At 40.5% G+C, this 13490-nt stretch overlaps 1 non-coding gene across 1 annotated transcript; it reads right to left on the bottom strand.

Moving 5' to 3' along the window:
• Positions 1–12679: 12679 nt before the first annotated feature.
• On the bottom strand, positions 12680–12786 carry LOC136201706 (small nucleolar RNA R71). Its single transcript, XR_010674048.1, has one exon. It is a non-coding gene; the product is annotated as a small nucleolar RNA R71 (small nucleolar RNA).
• Positions 12787–13490: the final 704 nt, after the last annotated feature.

Below are 13490 nucleotides of genomic sequence, written 5' to 3'. Positions count from 1 at the left end.
TGGCTTGATAAATTTCTGTGTTGAATGAAGCACTGAAAGGCCCTATTTATAGAGACATCGGTCATTTCGAATTTCGAAATAACCGTTGGAGGGAAACGGCTTCCTATCGTTGTCACTCAGTTTTGCTCAGAGCTCTCGGCCAATCAGATTTGAGTATCTTCTGTCCTCGGTCAGTGTTGAGCAGCTTTTAGTCAGCTCGGCAGAATGTCTCTCCATTTATGGTAAGGTCAACTAGACAGCGTTCTGTGTCTTCTGAACTTTACCCAAAGTGGAAACACTTTGTCTGGAAGTTGTTCTTGCTCAGCTGCTGTCTTGTACTCTTTGTCGATTCAACTCAGCAGCTTCGTTCCGAAGTTGTTCAATGAAGGTCTTCTCGATCCTTCTTCCGCTGAGTTGCGTTTTGTACATAACGATAGCGTTTTGCATACGCGGGCCGAGTTGTCTTGATCTGTTTGACTTGGGCTTTGACTTCCGTATTGGGCTTTAAGCCTTTTAGTCTTTATGTCTTATAAACAATTTAACTCAACATTGAACAAACACATTAGTGTAATAAATCAAAGCATTTAAACTTAGTGTGTTTTAGAATATATTTAATTTTACTTAAATAATTTTGTCAAATCAAAATCATGTGGAAATGTGTTTCAACAAACTCCCCCATTTTGATGTTGGCAAAACTATTCAGCGAGGAACTTAGTGATGAGCTCCCCCATGATAGTTGACCTATTATTACTTAGCAAACTCCCCCGTTAGGGTTGCGCTACTGACTTAGTTTTACTCTAAACATTTTAAGGTTTAAACGAGTAAGTCTGAGGTCAGTTTTCAGATATAGGTCAGCTCATGGAACATATTCTATTTTACTCAGTATAAAGCGGAAGGTTTATCATTCAGAGAGCACTGAGTAATCATTTTGTTCAATGGGTCTTATGAGACAGTGTTTTATAAACATACAAGACAATGTCAAACATATAATCAGCATTGAATACAATCAACAAGTATTTAAACATAGTTGATGTATTTGAAGATACATAATAACATAATACTCAGCATCGTATGAAAATAACTCAAGTGTGGATAAAAGATGCAAGTATTGTATTGAAGTAAAGTAGTCAGCATACATGGCAAAAGATGAGCATAAAAGAACATAGAGACTACATACTAAGTTATTAAAAACTGAGCTAGCCTATTTCTACTTCTTTTTCTTTTGCTTAGACTGACTGCTTCTAGGAGCTTCCTGCTGAGTTCTAGCTTGTTCTTTCTCCCCCGTTTTGTCAGCATCGGGAGGAGGAGGAATTCTAAAAGAGTCGGTTAAGACTGCGGCGGTCAGTACGGTGGACAACTCCTTAAGTTTGTCGGCACTTTCATTAATGTCGTCATAGACAACAACGCCTTCATCCAAGACCTCTTTTGGTATGCCGAGTTCAGCGGCACTGAGCAGGCTCAGTATGTAAGCTTGAGACTTACCTACCCAAGTAATTGTATCTGACAGGGCAGCAAAAACTTGATGAAAGGTCTTCAGCAGTGCTGAGTCATAATATTGACGCTGGATATTGTTATGACGCACATGGGTGAAGATCCTTTGGCTATTGACCAATATCTCATTTTGCTTCATTTGGTCAGTGTCCATCTCTTGCTTATTTAAGTTCAGCAGACGAACTGCTTCGCTAATTTGCTCCACCGAGCATTGAGAGTAGAAAGCCAGCTGATGGTTGGTCTTGGTTTGCTCAGTGTGAAGCTGGGCAAAGAGTATATTAACTTCATCAGAAGTTGCATACTGAGTGTTCGCAGCTGACAAGGTCTGGAATTGGCCTTGAAGAGTGTTAAGGTGTTGAACCGTTGTCAGTTAGAGCTCTGCCAGCTTCGATAATGAGTCCTGCTTGGGCTGATGTGATTGAATTATGATCATATCACTTAGCAGATCCTTCAGTCCTTTAACTTCATTTAAGAGATGAGTGACTTGGGACAGCTGAGTGGATGTATTGAGGGAAGACCCAGCAGTAGGTTCAGCACTTTGATGAAAATCCTTGATTAATGACTGCACCGAGTTGATCAGTTTTCTACCAGACTCGGTGGCATGTAGATAGTTGAGTTGTCCTTCATCATGTTGCCTAGTTTCCTCAGTTTGACCAATTGGTGGAGGAGGCGGAGTGATGACATGGTCAGTGACTGGAAGAGGGTTATCAATCTGCACTTGGTTTTCTGGAAGAGATGATTGATCGGCAGGAGTGATGGTCGGTGACGTAGTAATCCTAATGCTGTCAGTGCTGACTGGGGCAGGAATGTTCTGAGTCAGCATAATGCTTGGAGCAACAGCATTGACGAGAACTTGCTCGATTTGGCTAGTAGAGTTGCCGGAGGCATTCAAGTCGGCTTGTTCCTTTTGTGAAGAAATAGAGGCTTGATTTTCAAGAGAAGCTTGTTGAGAAGAAGGGGTTTGCTTACTGAAAAACTTTAGCTTTAGAGAAGACGGATCTTTAGTCGGCTTTTGAACAGTTAGGTCAATGATAGTTTTCTGACTTGCCTTTACTAATCTTCTTCTACGAGGAGGAGTAGGGTCAGCTTGGATAGACTCTCCTGAGTGAGAAGGAGAAGTCTCTTCTTGATCAGCATTGAGCTGGTCAGCTTGTGCTTGTTCTTTATCTGCAACCAACTCAGTATTAGTTGGCTCAGCAGCTTCCTCTTCACTAGCTGTCTCCTCAGCGTCATCCTGACCGCTTTCTTCTTCTTCTTCTTCCTCATCATCCTGATCTTCATTATCTAATTCTTCTTCCACTTGAGTGATGAACTGATCATCCAGTTGTACATCATCTTCTTGATGCTCAGTTTCAGTTCCCTGACACTGTGTGAAGTGAGAGTCACTGGGATTAATGAAGTCAGTGGGGATAGCATCAATGGGGGTCAGCACAGAAGACTTCTTCTTCAGAGGTTGCTCATCAGCATCCATTCTTTCTTTTGTTTCAGGCTCATCTTGCCTGCTTCTCTTTTCAGCTAACTTAGGTCTCTCCTGACCTTTTTGAGCAGCTGACTTTAGCTTCTTGGCCTGAGGCTCAGTTTTCTTTGAAGGAGTCCCAACAGCTTTCCTTTTTCGGGCAGCTAGAGCCTTTGTCCTTTTGCCCTTCTTTGGGACAGTTGTCTCCTCATCAACCTCATCAGCATTTTTGCCTTTCTTAATCGGTTGGTCATACTTCAGGGCACGCAGCGCAGCAGCTGTGATCTCAGAGCCTTGGGCTTCAGTTTCCTCGAACAGGTCAATCTGATGGTCTTTGAGGATTCTGGTTATGAGTGAGCCCAGCCTAAGAGTTCCAGTGCTCCTCTGGAAGCCAGCAATTAAGAAAACTGGCATGTTAATGGGTTTGAAGGTCAGCATATGCCATATGAAGCATTGCTCGAAATTTGTCGTTGAGCTGGTGCAATTAATCTTAGGGTAGATGTAATTGGTCAGCAGGTAGTGTGCCATCTTTTGGTGCTGGCCCATTGAAGAACTTGAGATTTCTCCAGAATGGCTAGGGGGCTTGTAGAAGGTGGCTACATACCCAGTTCCTTCATGCTCACCAGTTCTCCTCATCTTGGTTCCCTCATTCTTCAATTTCAGCAAATTGGCAAGGTAGGTAGGGTTGATGAAGATTGTTTTCTCCTTTACCACGATTACTAGGTAGTCCTGGTTATCGTTAGCAACCCGTGAGTTGTGGTAGAATTCCCTTACTAGGTCAGGGTAAGTGGGATCTCTAATGGAGAACAGCTCGGTCCAGCCATTCTTCGATATCCATTCACAGAATGGTTGCTCGGTTGTTACAAAGGCCTCAGAGAACCATCTTGAGAAGTCTATCTTGCACTCTCTAACGTCTTCGAAAACCTTAGTGTAGGTTCTGACTTTGGTCGGCTTCTCTTTAGAGGAGGTAGCTTGGCCAGCTTTTCCTTTGCTCGGTGTAGTGGCCTTGGTCGTTTTAGACGGAGTAGTTTGCCTGGAAGGTTCATTGGAACTGGGCTTAGGGTGATCGGCACCGGAGATATTCACTGAAACCTTAGTCATAGTTTCAGAGAGGGATTTGAAAGTCTTGAGAGTTTTTAGAGAGAGAAATGCTTATGCCAGAGAATTCGGTAAGTGTAAAGAGATAAAAATGGGGATTTGCCCATTATTTATAGTGGTGAAAAGTGGATCTTATCGAATCCATATGTCAGTTTTGCCTTGGGATTGTCAACCGACAATGATCCTGGCTTTTATGACACATTCGGCGCATACGTCATCCTAGGTGGCTATTCGCGTGCTCTAGCATTAAATGCAACAGATCTTATACTCAGCGTTTAGAATACTAAGCGTTTTATATTCTGAGTGGTCAGTTGTATACAAAACAGATGTTTTCTCAGTTTGAGATAACTACTCGGTGCCAATGTTTGCTCAGTATGTGATATTCATTCATTTAGCATTAAACACTCAGAATGCATCTATTTACTCAGCAAATAATAGATCATTCAGCATGTTAATTCACCCAGCATGAATCTATATTAAGAGCTGGAATTTACTGAAGAGGATTAAACATACCAATGGCTTCTCTCAGTATGATGAACTGCTCACGAGCCAGTGGCTTTGTGAAGATATCTGCAAGCTGCTCATCCGTTGGGACGTAGGTCAGCTTTATCTCACCCTTGAGTACATGGTCTCTAATGAAGTGATGTCTTATGCTGACATGCTTCATCCTGCTGTGTTGAATTGGGTTCTTGGATAGATCAATTGCACTTTTGTTGTCACATTTGACCTCAATTGTCTTTGTTTGAACACCATAGTCTTCAAGATATTGCTTAATCCATAGGACTTGAGCAACATAGTGTCTAGCAGCAATGTACTCAGCCTCCGTGGTAGACAAGGCTACTGACGCCTGCTTCTTGCTGAACCAGGATACAAGACAGCTTCCTAAGAAATGACATCCTCCAGAGGTGCTTTTTCGTTCTAGCTTGTCTCGTCCATAGTTAGCTTCAGTGTATCCAACGAGTGTAAAACCATGAGTGTTGGGATACCATAAACCTGCGTTCACTGAGCTTTGCAAATATCTAAGGATTCTTTTTACAGCTATGTAATGAGATTCCTTAGGGTTAGATCGATATCTTGCACAGTAGCATACTGAGAACTGAATGTCCGGTCTACTTGCTGTTAAGTAAAGTAGAGAGCCTATCATACCTCGATACAATTTTCTGTCTACCAACTTACCATTCTCGTCAGCGCAAAGGACAGTGTCAGTGCCCATAAGAGTGGATATTGGCTTGCAATTTTCAAGATCATATTTCTTCAATATCTCCTTGGCATATTTAGCTTGACTGATGAAGATGCCATTTTTCCTTTGTTTGATTTGAAGTCCAAGGAAGAAGTTGAGTTCTCCCATCATAGACATTTCAAACTCAGTCTGCATTTGTTTGCTAAATTCCTTGCACATTGACTCATTAGTAGCACCGAAAATAATATCATCCACATATATTTGAGCCAGCAGGGTATCTTTACCTTTTCTCTTAATGAATAAGGTTGTATCAGCTTTGCCTCTGACATAGTTTCTAGTCAGCAGGAAACTGGTCAGCCTCTCATACCAAGCACGTGGTGCTTGCTTGAGGCCGTACAGAGCCTTTTTGAGTTTATAAACGTGGTTTGGGAATTTAGGATCCTCAAACCCTGGAGGTTGATTAACATAGACTTCCTCGTTTATAACCCCATTAAGGAATGCACTCTTGACATCCATTTGAAACAGTTTAAAGTTCATATAACTTGCATAAGCGCATAAAATTCTAATAGCCTCTAGCCTTGCCACTGGGGCAAAGGTCTCACCATAGTCAATACCTTCTTGCTGACTGTAGCCCTGAGCTACAAGCCTTGCTTTGCTCCTGACTACATTTCCTTGCTCATCCAGTTTGTTGCGGAAGACCCATCTTGTTCCAATGGTCTTCTGACTCCTTGGATGTGGCACTAACTTCCATACATCGTTTCTTCTGAATTGGTCAAGTTCCTCTTGCATTGCGCTCATCCAGAATTCATCTTCCTCAGCATCAGTGAAGTTCTTTGGTTCCTGAACTGAGACGAAGGCTACGTTGCTAAGGTATCTCCTGAGTTGGTTTCTTGTCATCAGGGTATTCTCAGCGGCATCAAGAATAGCACTCTCTGAGTGTCCTCTTGGTATCCTTATCTCCTTTGGTAGATTGATGTCTTGAGCTGTCTGTGTTTCAACAATCTCTGCAGGTGTAGATTAGTCAGTGAAAACAATTTGAGGTTCACTTTTACCTTTGGTCAGGCCTTGAAGGAATGACTCAGCGGCTGTATTTTGGTCAGCGGGTACTAAGTGTGGATCATCCTCGGTCAGCGGCAGATATCTTCCTGCAGGGTTAGTTTCGTCGAACTCAACATGTACTGACTCTTCTAAAACTTGAGTTCGTTTATTGAAAACTCTGTATGCTTTACTGTTTGTTGAGTAGCCTAAGAAGATAGCTTCATCAGCTTTTGAGTCAAACTTAGTTAGGCTATCTTTGGTGTTTAAAATTAAACATTTACAGCCAAAGTCACGAAAGTATCCAATGTTGGGCTTTCGTCCTTTCCAAAGTTCATAGGGGGTTTTCTTTAGTATAGGTCTAACAAGAGCCCTATTAAGAATATAGCACGTTGTGTTAACAGCTTCTCCCCAAAAATACTTTGGAAGCCTATGCTCACTCAGCATTGTCCTGGCTATTTCAACCAAGGTTCTATTCTTCCTTTCAATAACCCCATTTTGTTGAGGCGTCCTAGGAGCAGAGAAATTATGGTCAATGCCGCTGGCTTCACAGAATTCAACAAACTGTTGGTTCTTGAATTCTCCACCATTATCACTTCGGATGTGAGCCAATTTTAGGTCTTTATCATTTTCAAGTTTTCTAACCAAATTTGAAAATGTCTCAAAGGTCTCATCTTTGCTACTCAGCAAGATGACCCAAGTGTACCGAGAAAAGTCATCTACAATGACCAAGGAAAATCTTCTTCCACCCAGACTCAGCGGCTGGACTGGACCGAAGAGATCCAAGTGTAGTAACTCTAACGGACGCTTAGTTGAGACAATATTTTTACTATGAAAAGATTGTTTGGTTTGTTTTCCAGCTTGGCAAGCGTGACATAGTTGATCTTTTTCAAATTTAAGTTCTGGCAGTCCCTCAACCAATTGCTTTCTTGCTAATTTGGCCAGGAGGTCCATGCTTACATGACCAAGTCTCCTGTGCCATAGCCAGGAATTTTCTTCCTTTGAAACTAAGCATACAGTTTTTGAAAACTTTTTCTCTAAGTTCAGCATGAAGACATTATCTATGCGAGGGGCAGTTAAAATTAACTCATTAGTTTTACCCTCGACTATTTTACATCCAGTGTCATCAAATATAACTTTTCTCCCATTGTCACATAGCTGAGCTACGCTGAGTAAGTTATATTTGAGTCCGCTGACTAGGGAGACTGGCTCAATAGTAGGATTACCTCAAATGGTTCCTGATCCTACTATCTTACCCTTTTTGTTGTCTCCAAAACTTACGCTTCCTCCTCGTTTACGCTCGAATGTGATGAACTGAGTTTCATCACCAGTCATATGCCTTGAGCATGCGCTCAATATACTACATCTTTGACTTCTCAGCACATCTCAGGCTTACCTGCAATGTAACTAGTTACTTTTAGGTACCCAATTCTTTTTGGGTCCTTGCTTGTTAGGTTCAACAGGTAAAGCATCATATTTTATTTTATGGCGGCATACTTGGACAGTATGACCATTCTTTCCACAGAAGTCACAGCTGACCTTCTGTTTAGGATTTTTCACTGACTGGTCAGCACCCCAGTGTTGAGCGTGCCAGCACACCTTTGTGGTGTGTCCTTTCTTCCCACAGAAGTCACACTGGACATTCCGCTGGGGATTCCATCTCTGCTGACCAGTACTTCGGTACTGAGCATTCAGAGGAATATTTCTTTTGTTTGGAACCTTTAGTTGGTTCTGAATGGATGTGACGTCCTTTCTCAGTTTCTTAGAATCTGATTGGACCTCAGAGACAAACTTTTGCATAATTCCAATGTTACTATGCAAATCTGAGTTGTCCTGAAGAAGATATCAAAGGTCACTCAGTTTGACCTCCTCAACCTCGTCACATCGCCTGCTGAGTGCTCTAATTTTCTTATTACACTTTTTGACAAGTGTGTAGAGGTCACTCAGGGCATTAACCATTTCATTTCTGAGCTGGGGAAGTGATATTACCTCATTTGATTGCTCCTTATCGTCAGATGCAATGGAGGGGTCAGCATGCTCAGAGACGCACGGCTCAGCAAGTTCGTCAGCCATAAAACAGATCTTTGCTGACTCAGTGGCATCAGCTTCTGATGATGAAGACTCATCACTGTCGCTCCATGTTGCCACCATTGCCTTTTTGCCGTTCTTCCTTTCTTTCCTCAGCGTGGGGCAGCTTGACTTAATATGGCCAGTTTGATGACATTCAAAGCATGTAATGGGCTTTGAGTTGTCCCTCTTGTATTTGCTGTCGCTGGACTCAGCTTTATACTTATCAAACTTTCTGTAAGGCTTCTTAGAATATTTGTCATTCTTTTTGAACAGCCTTTTCATCTTCCTGGTGAACATAGTCATCTCCTCATCATCTGTTGAGCTCCCATCAGTGGAGTCAGCTTTCATGACAAGGGACTTTTGCTTCTTGTCTTCAGACTTTTCCTTCACCTCGAAATTCTTCATCGAGATCTCATGGGTCAGCAGTGAGCCGATGAGTTCATCATATTTATAGGTGGTTAAGTCTTGAGCTTCCTCAACAGCGGTCTTCTTTTCTTGCCAGTTTTTAGGAAGACTCCTAAGAATCTTCTTGACTTGTTCTTCCTCAGTGAAGATCTTCCCAAGTCTCTTGAGCTCGTTGATGATATTTGTAAACCGTGCATTCATGTCAGATATTCCTTCATCATGGTTCATTTCGAACAGCTCGTATAGTCTCATATGCTGGTTCACCTTGGACTCCTTCACTTTGTTGGTTCCTTCGTAGCTGACCTCCAGCTTCTTCCAGATCTCTTGCGCTGACTCACAACTTGATATCTTATTATATTCTGCAGCATCAAGCGCACAATGAATCATATTTATAGCCGAAGCATGATTTTGTAGCTTCTTGAGATCATCCTCTGTCCATTTGGCCTCGGCTTTGACAACTGTTTGGCTAGCCACAACTTCAACAGGAACAAACGGGCCTTGGACTATTGAAAGCCATGCACTCATGTTTGTTGCCTGAATAAAGTTTTTCATCCTATTCTTCCAGAAGGTGTAGTTAGACCTGAAGAATAGGGGAGGCCGAGTGATGGACAGTCCCTCAGGTAAGATCTGAGTTGTCTGGTTTCCTGGGAGAAACCGAGTGCTGTTTTCAGCCATAGTGGGGATCAGCTCAAGGTAGTTAAACCTTTCACAGTGAGCTTTTAGGCTCTGATACCACTTGTTGGTCCCTTATAACGCAACAAGTTAGTTCCAAGGGGGGGATAGGAACTATTTAAAATTTAAGTACGTTAAGGCTGACTTCTTTTTCTTTGAAAAAGGATTACACAACGCGCTGAGTAAATAAGACACTAGCTTAGTCAACTGGTGACTAAGTCAGCTTCTTTCGTTGAGTCAGGAGATAGCACTTTAAAGTCTATTCCTGAACTCAGACACTCAATACACACAACTCAGCGTGACCTCTTTACTTGGTCATTTTTGTTTAAGCAAGCAATATATATATATTAAGGAGTTTAAGGTTAGAAAGATGTTACTCAGTAGATTTATCCAGGTTCGGCCTCTAAGCCTACGTCCTGTCCCCAGAACACGTTCCGAGCTTTCGAATTCTCTACTGAGCTCTTTAACGTAGAGCATCAAACCTTTTACAACTTAGAAGCTGAGTATAACAAGAGTACCTTCCTCTATACCTCTACTCACTCCTAATCTCTCGCTGAGTACTATAACCGAGTACTCAGCCTCTCCTTTCTAATCTCTAGAAATGATAAAGATTTGTCCTACACAACAATTGCTAAGACAATTTAGATGATTGAATAATCACTCTAGACTTTTACACGAAAGATATAGAATTTGGTGTAAGTATTTGCTTTGCTTTTTCTCGTAGAACTTTGAGTAGAATTTTGGTCAGCGTAATGGCTTGATAAAGTTCTATGTTGAATGAAGCACTGAAAGGCCCTATTTATAGAGACGTCTGAGACATCGGTCATTTCGAATTTCGAAATAACCGTTGGAGGGAAACGGCTTCCTGTCGTTGTCACTCAGTCTTGCTCAGAGCTCTCGGCCAATCAGATTTGAGTATCTTCTGTCCTCGGTCAGTGTTGAGCAGCTTTTAGTCAGCTCGGCAGAATGTCTCTCCATTTATGGTAAGGTCAACTAGACAGCGTTCTGTGTCTTCTGAACTTTACCCAAAGTGGAAACACTTTGTCTGGAAGTTGTTCTTGCTCAGCTGCTGTCTTGTACTCTTTGTCGATTGTTAAGCCCAAAATATACCTAAAATATCATACATAAATACGTTAAATTTACATTGAAATCGAGTTAATTATGTTCATTCGGAATACTTTTACGTCTTTATTTACTTTTTTGATGCAAGGTACTTAATTATTCGGTTAAATCCAAATAGGAGCTAAAACGGAGCTAAAATGGAGGAAAAACCTAAAAAACGTACCAAGAATGCATATCAGTCAGAAGAACGCTCAAGGAGGACGAAAAGCAGTCGAGAGACAGGGAGACATCTCTCTGTCGCGACTGAGATTTTGAGAATCTCAGTCGCGACTTACGAAGGTCAGCTCGGGGGAAAAATGAAGTCTTCAAACTCGTCCCTATACCCCCTATCGCGACTGAGATTTTCAGAATCTCAGTCGCGACAGCGAACCCTTCTGCACACAAAACATGTTTTAAAATGGAAAAACGCGTCTGTTCGTTCGGATAAAAGCAACCCTTCACCAGCAGACACGACCCGTCATTTATAACCCTTCAACAACTATAAATAAGTGATCCATTTCAGAAATCAAGGTTGGAAAAAGTTAGAGAAATTAGAGAAGAAACTTGTTATGTCGAGTTTCTGATTCAGAAAAGAATCAGAAAGTTTAGATTTCATTTCTATGTAAACAATCGTGCTATACACGAATTGTTATTAGATTAGTTATAAACAGTATTAGTTTTAGTTTTCATTCTGGTAGTAGACGAGATCAGTCTCTATTCCGAAGATCCAGCGAGAAGAATTGACGGCTGAAGCGCATGAGGTTTGACGAACCTACGGAGTTTGAGAGAAAGATTGACGACCTGGATCTCAAAGTTTTCGTTACAATGCTATCCAAGTTTCTACTTCTCTGTTAACTTGTGAAAATTCACATTTCATTAATGATATACTTATTTATTCAATAAATTCTTACTGTTGTTATTTTGATATTGTTCTGACAAAATGATTTTCAAAATGATAAATTGGTGTTTTTATTAAAACGTTCTATTCTATCTTATTCATATAAGAACTTTGTTGAACACTTGTCAGATTTAGTTTTTATGGATGACATGATCGCTGATCGCGGCTTATCAGACATAAAATACTAGTTTGATTAAGGTAGGAATCACCTCAACATCAGGGGGATTTCTATGGTTCGAAGCCATTTAATTGAATAAATCGCTATATTGTTACATGTCCATAATCTTACAAAGTTAAAGTTGTTTTCTTTGCTTTATGAAAATAAGTTCTATTTTATTCCAATTGCGGAAATATCTGTCATGTAATCAAAACCACAAAGACGGAACTGTTCTCTAAACTCGATATAATCTTTCTATCTAATCCTAATTTACCAAAACCAATTCAATCAATTAAACGATATTCTTTTGTTAAACCTAAACACGTGACTAAACCGAATTGAATAAATTTTTAGTTAAAAAGCGTTCCCTGTGGGTTCGATATCTTTTATTACTACAAGCGTATACCGTGCACTTGCGGAAATCGCTCAACAAGTTTTTGGCACCGTTGCCGGGGAACACCAAATTTTTTGACAAAATTTTAAATTTTTCGTGTTTTATTTCGAATCTAGGTTTAAACATACTTATTTTAACTTTTATAATTTAATAGTTTTCATTTACTAATTTATTTATTTTTCAAAATTTTGTTTTGTAGGTAGTTTCGGTTCGTGCAAGATTTCAGGTTCATACGCAGTTCTCGAAGTTCGGGCATTGTACCAGACCCTATAGACCTAGAAATTGAGAAAACCATTAGGAAGAACAAGAAAAATAAGAAAAACAAAAATAAGACCCCAGTAAAAACATATACCGAGCCAGAAAAAATGGCAGACCCACCAACGCTTATGGAATACGCTAGGCCAGGTGTGGCCGGTGTAACCAATAGTATCGTTAGACCCAGAATCACCGCAAACCAATTTGAAATTAAGCCAGCTTTGCTTAATATGTTGCAAAATAATGTAACATTTTACGGGTTACCTAACGAAAATCCTGACACCCACTTAACAAATTTCCTTGAAATTTGTGACACTTTTAAAATTCCAGATGTGACTGCAGAAGCAATCAAACTTCGCCTCTTTCCTTTCACCTTGAAGGATAGAGCCAAAGAATGGTTAACTTCTATGCCAGCCGCAACTTTTGCCACTTGGGAACAATTAGCCCAAGCGTTTTTATCTAAATATTTTCCTTTAGCAAAAACCGCAAGAGTCATAAAGGAGTTAACATCTTTTTCTCAAAATGACAATGAGACTCTTTATGAAACTTGGGAACGTTTTAAAGAACTTCAACGTTTATGCCCACACCACCAATTACCCGCTGAACTTTTAATGCAAACATTTTACAATGGACTGAATCATACAACTAGGGGTTCATTAGATGCTATGTCGGGAGGGCTATTTATGAAGAAAACATTAGCCCAAGCGAGAGAACTTTTGGAGGAAATGGCAATCAATAGCAGTATGTGGCCCGCGGAACGTGGACATATGCCGGTGGCAAAACCATCATCCTCAACCACACCATTAGTTAAAGGTATAGTTGAACTTGATCCAGTCGTAATGCTACAAGCCCAATTTTCTGCTTTATCGTACAAAATTGACAAGTTTATGGCACCACGCGATACTAATGGTAATCCAGTCCAAACGGATATGGATTACGAAAATATGAGTGAGATCGAACAGGTAAATTTTGTCCAATGGCAAAACCAAACTAATAATCCTTATTCTAATACCTATAATGCTGGATGGAGGAATCATCCTAACTTTAACTGGAAAGATAACAGTAACAATAATGCCAGTGCTAATCAAAATCGTACCACTAATTATCAAAATCAGTCAAGAGATACGATTAGCACTTTATCTTCTAAAATCGACAAGTTTATAGATGCTATCAGTGGAAAAATAAGTAATCACGACGATGGTTTTAAACGGATCGAAAATAAATTCGATCAGCTTATTAAAAACCACTCATCTAGCATCCATAATTTGGAGATTCAAATTGGTCAACTTGCTAAATCAA

Source organism: Euphorbia lathyris, chromosome 7 (assembly GCF_963576675.1).
Source record: "Euphorbia lathyris chromosome 7, ddEupLath1.1, whole genome shotgun sequence".
Classification (NCBI taxonomy): domain Eukaryota; kingdom Viridiplantae; phylum Streptophyta; class Magnoliopsida; order Malpighiales; family Euphorbiaceae; genus Euphorbia; species Euphorbia lathyris.
This window is presented reverse-complemented; position numbering and strand designations above follow the sequence as displayed.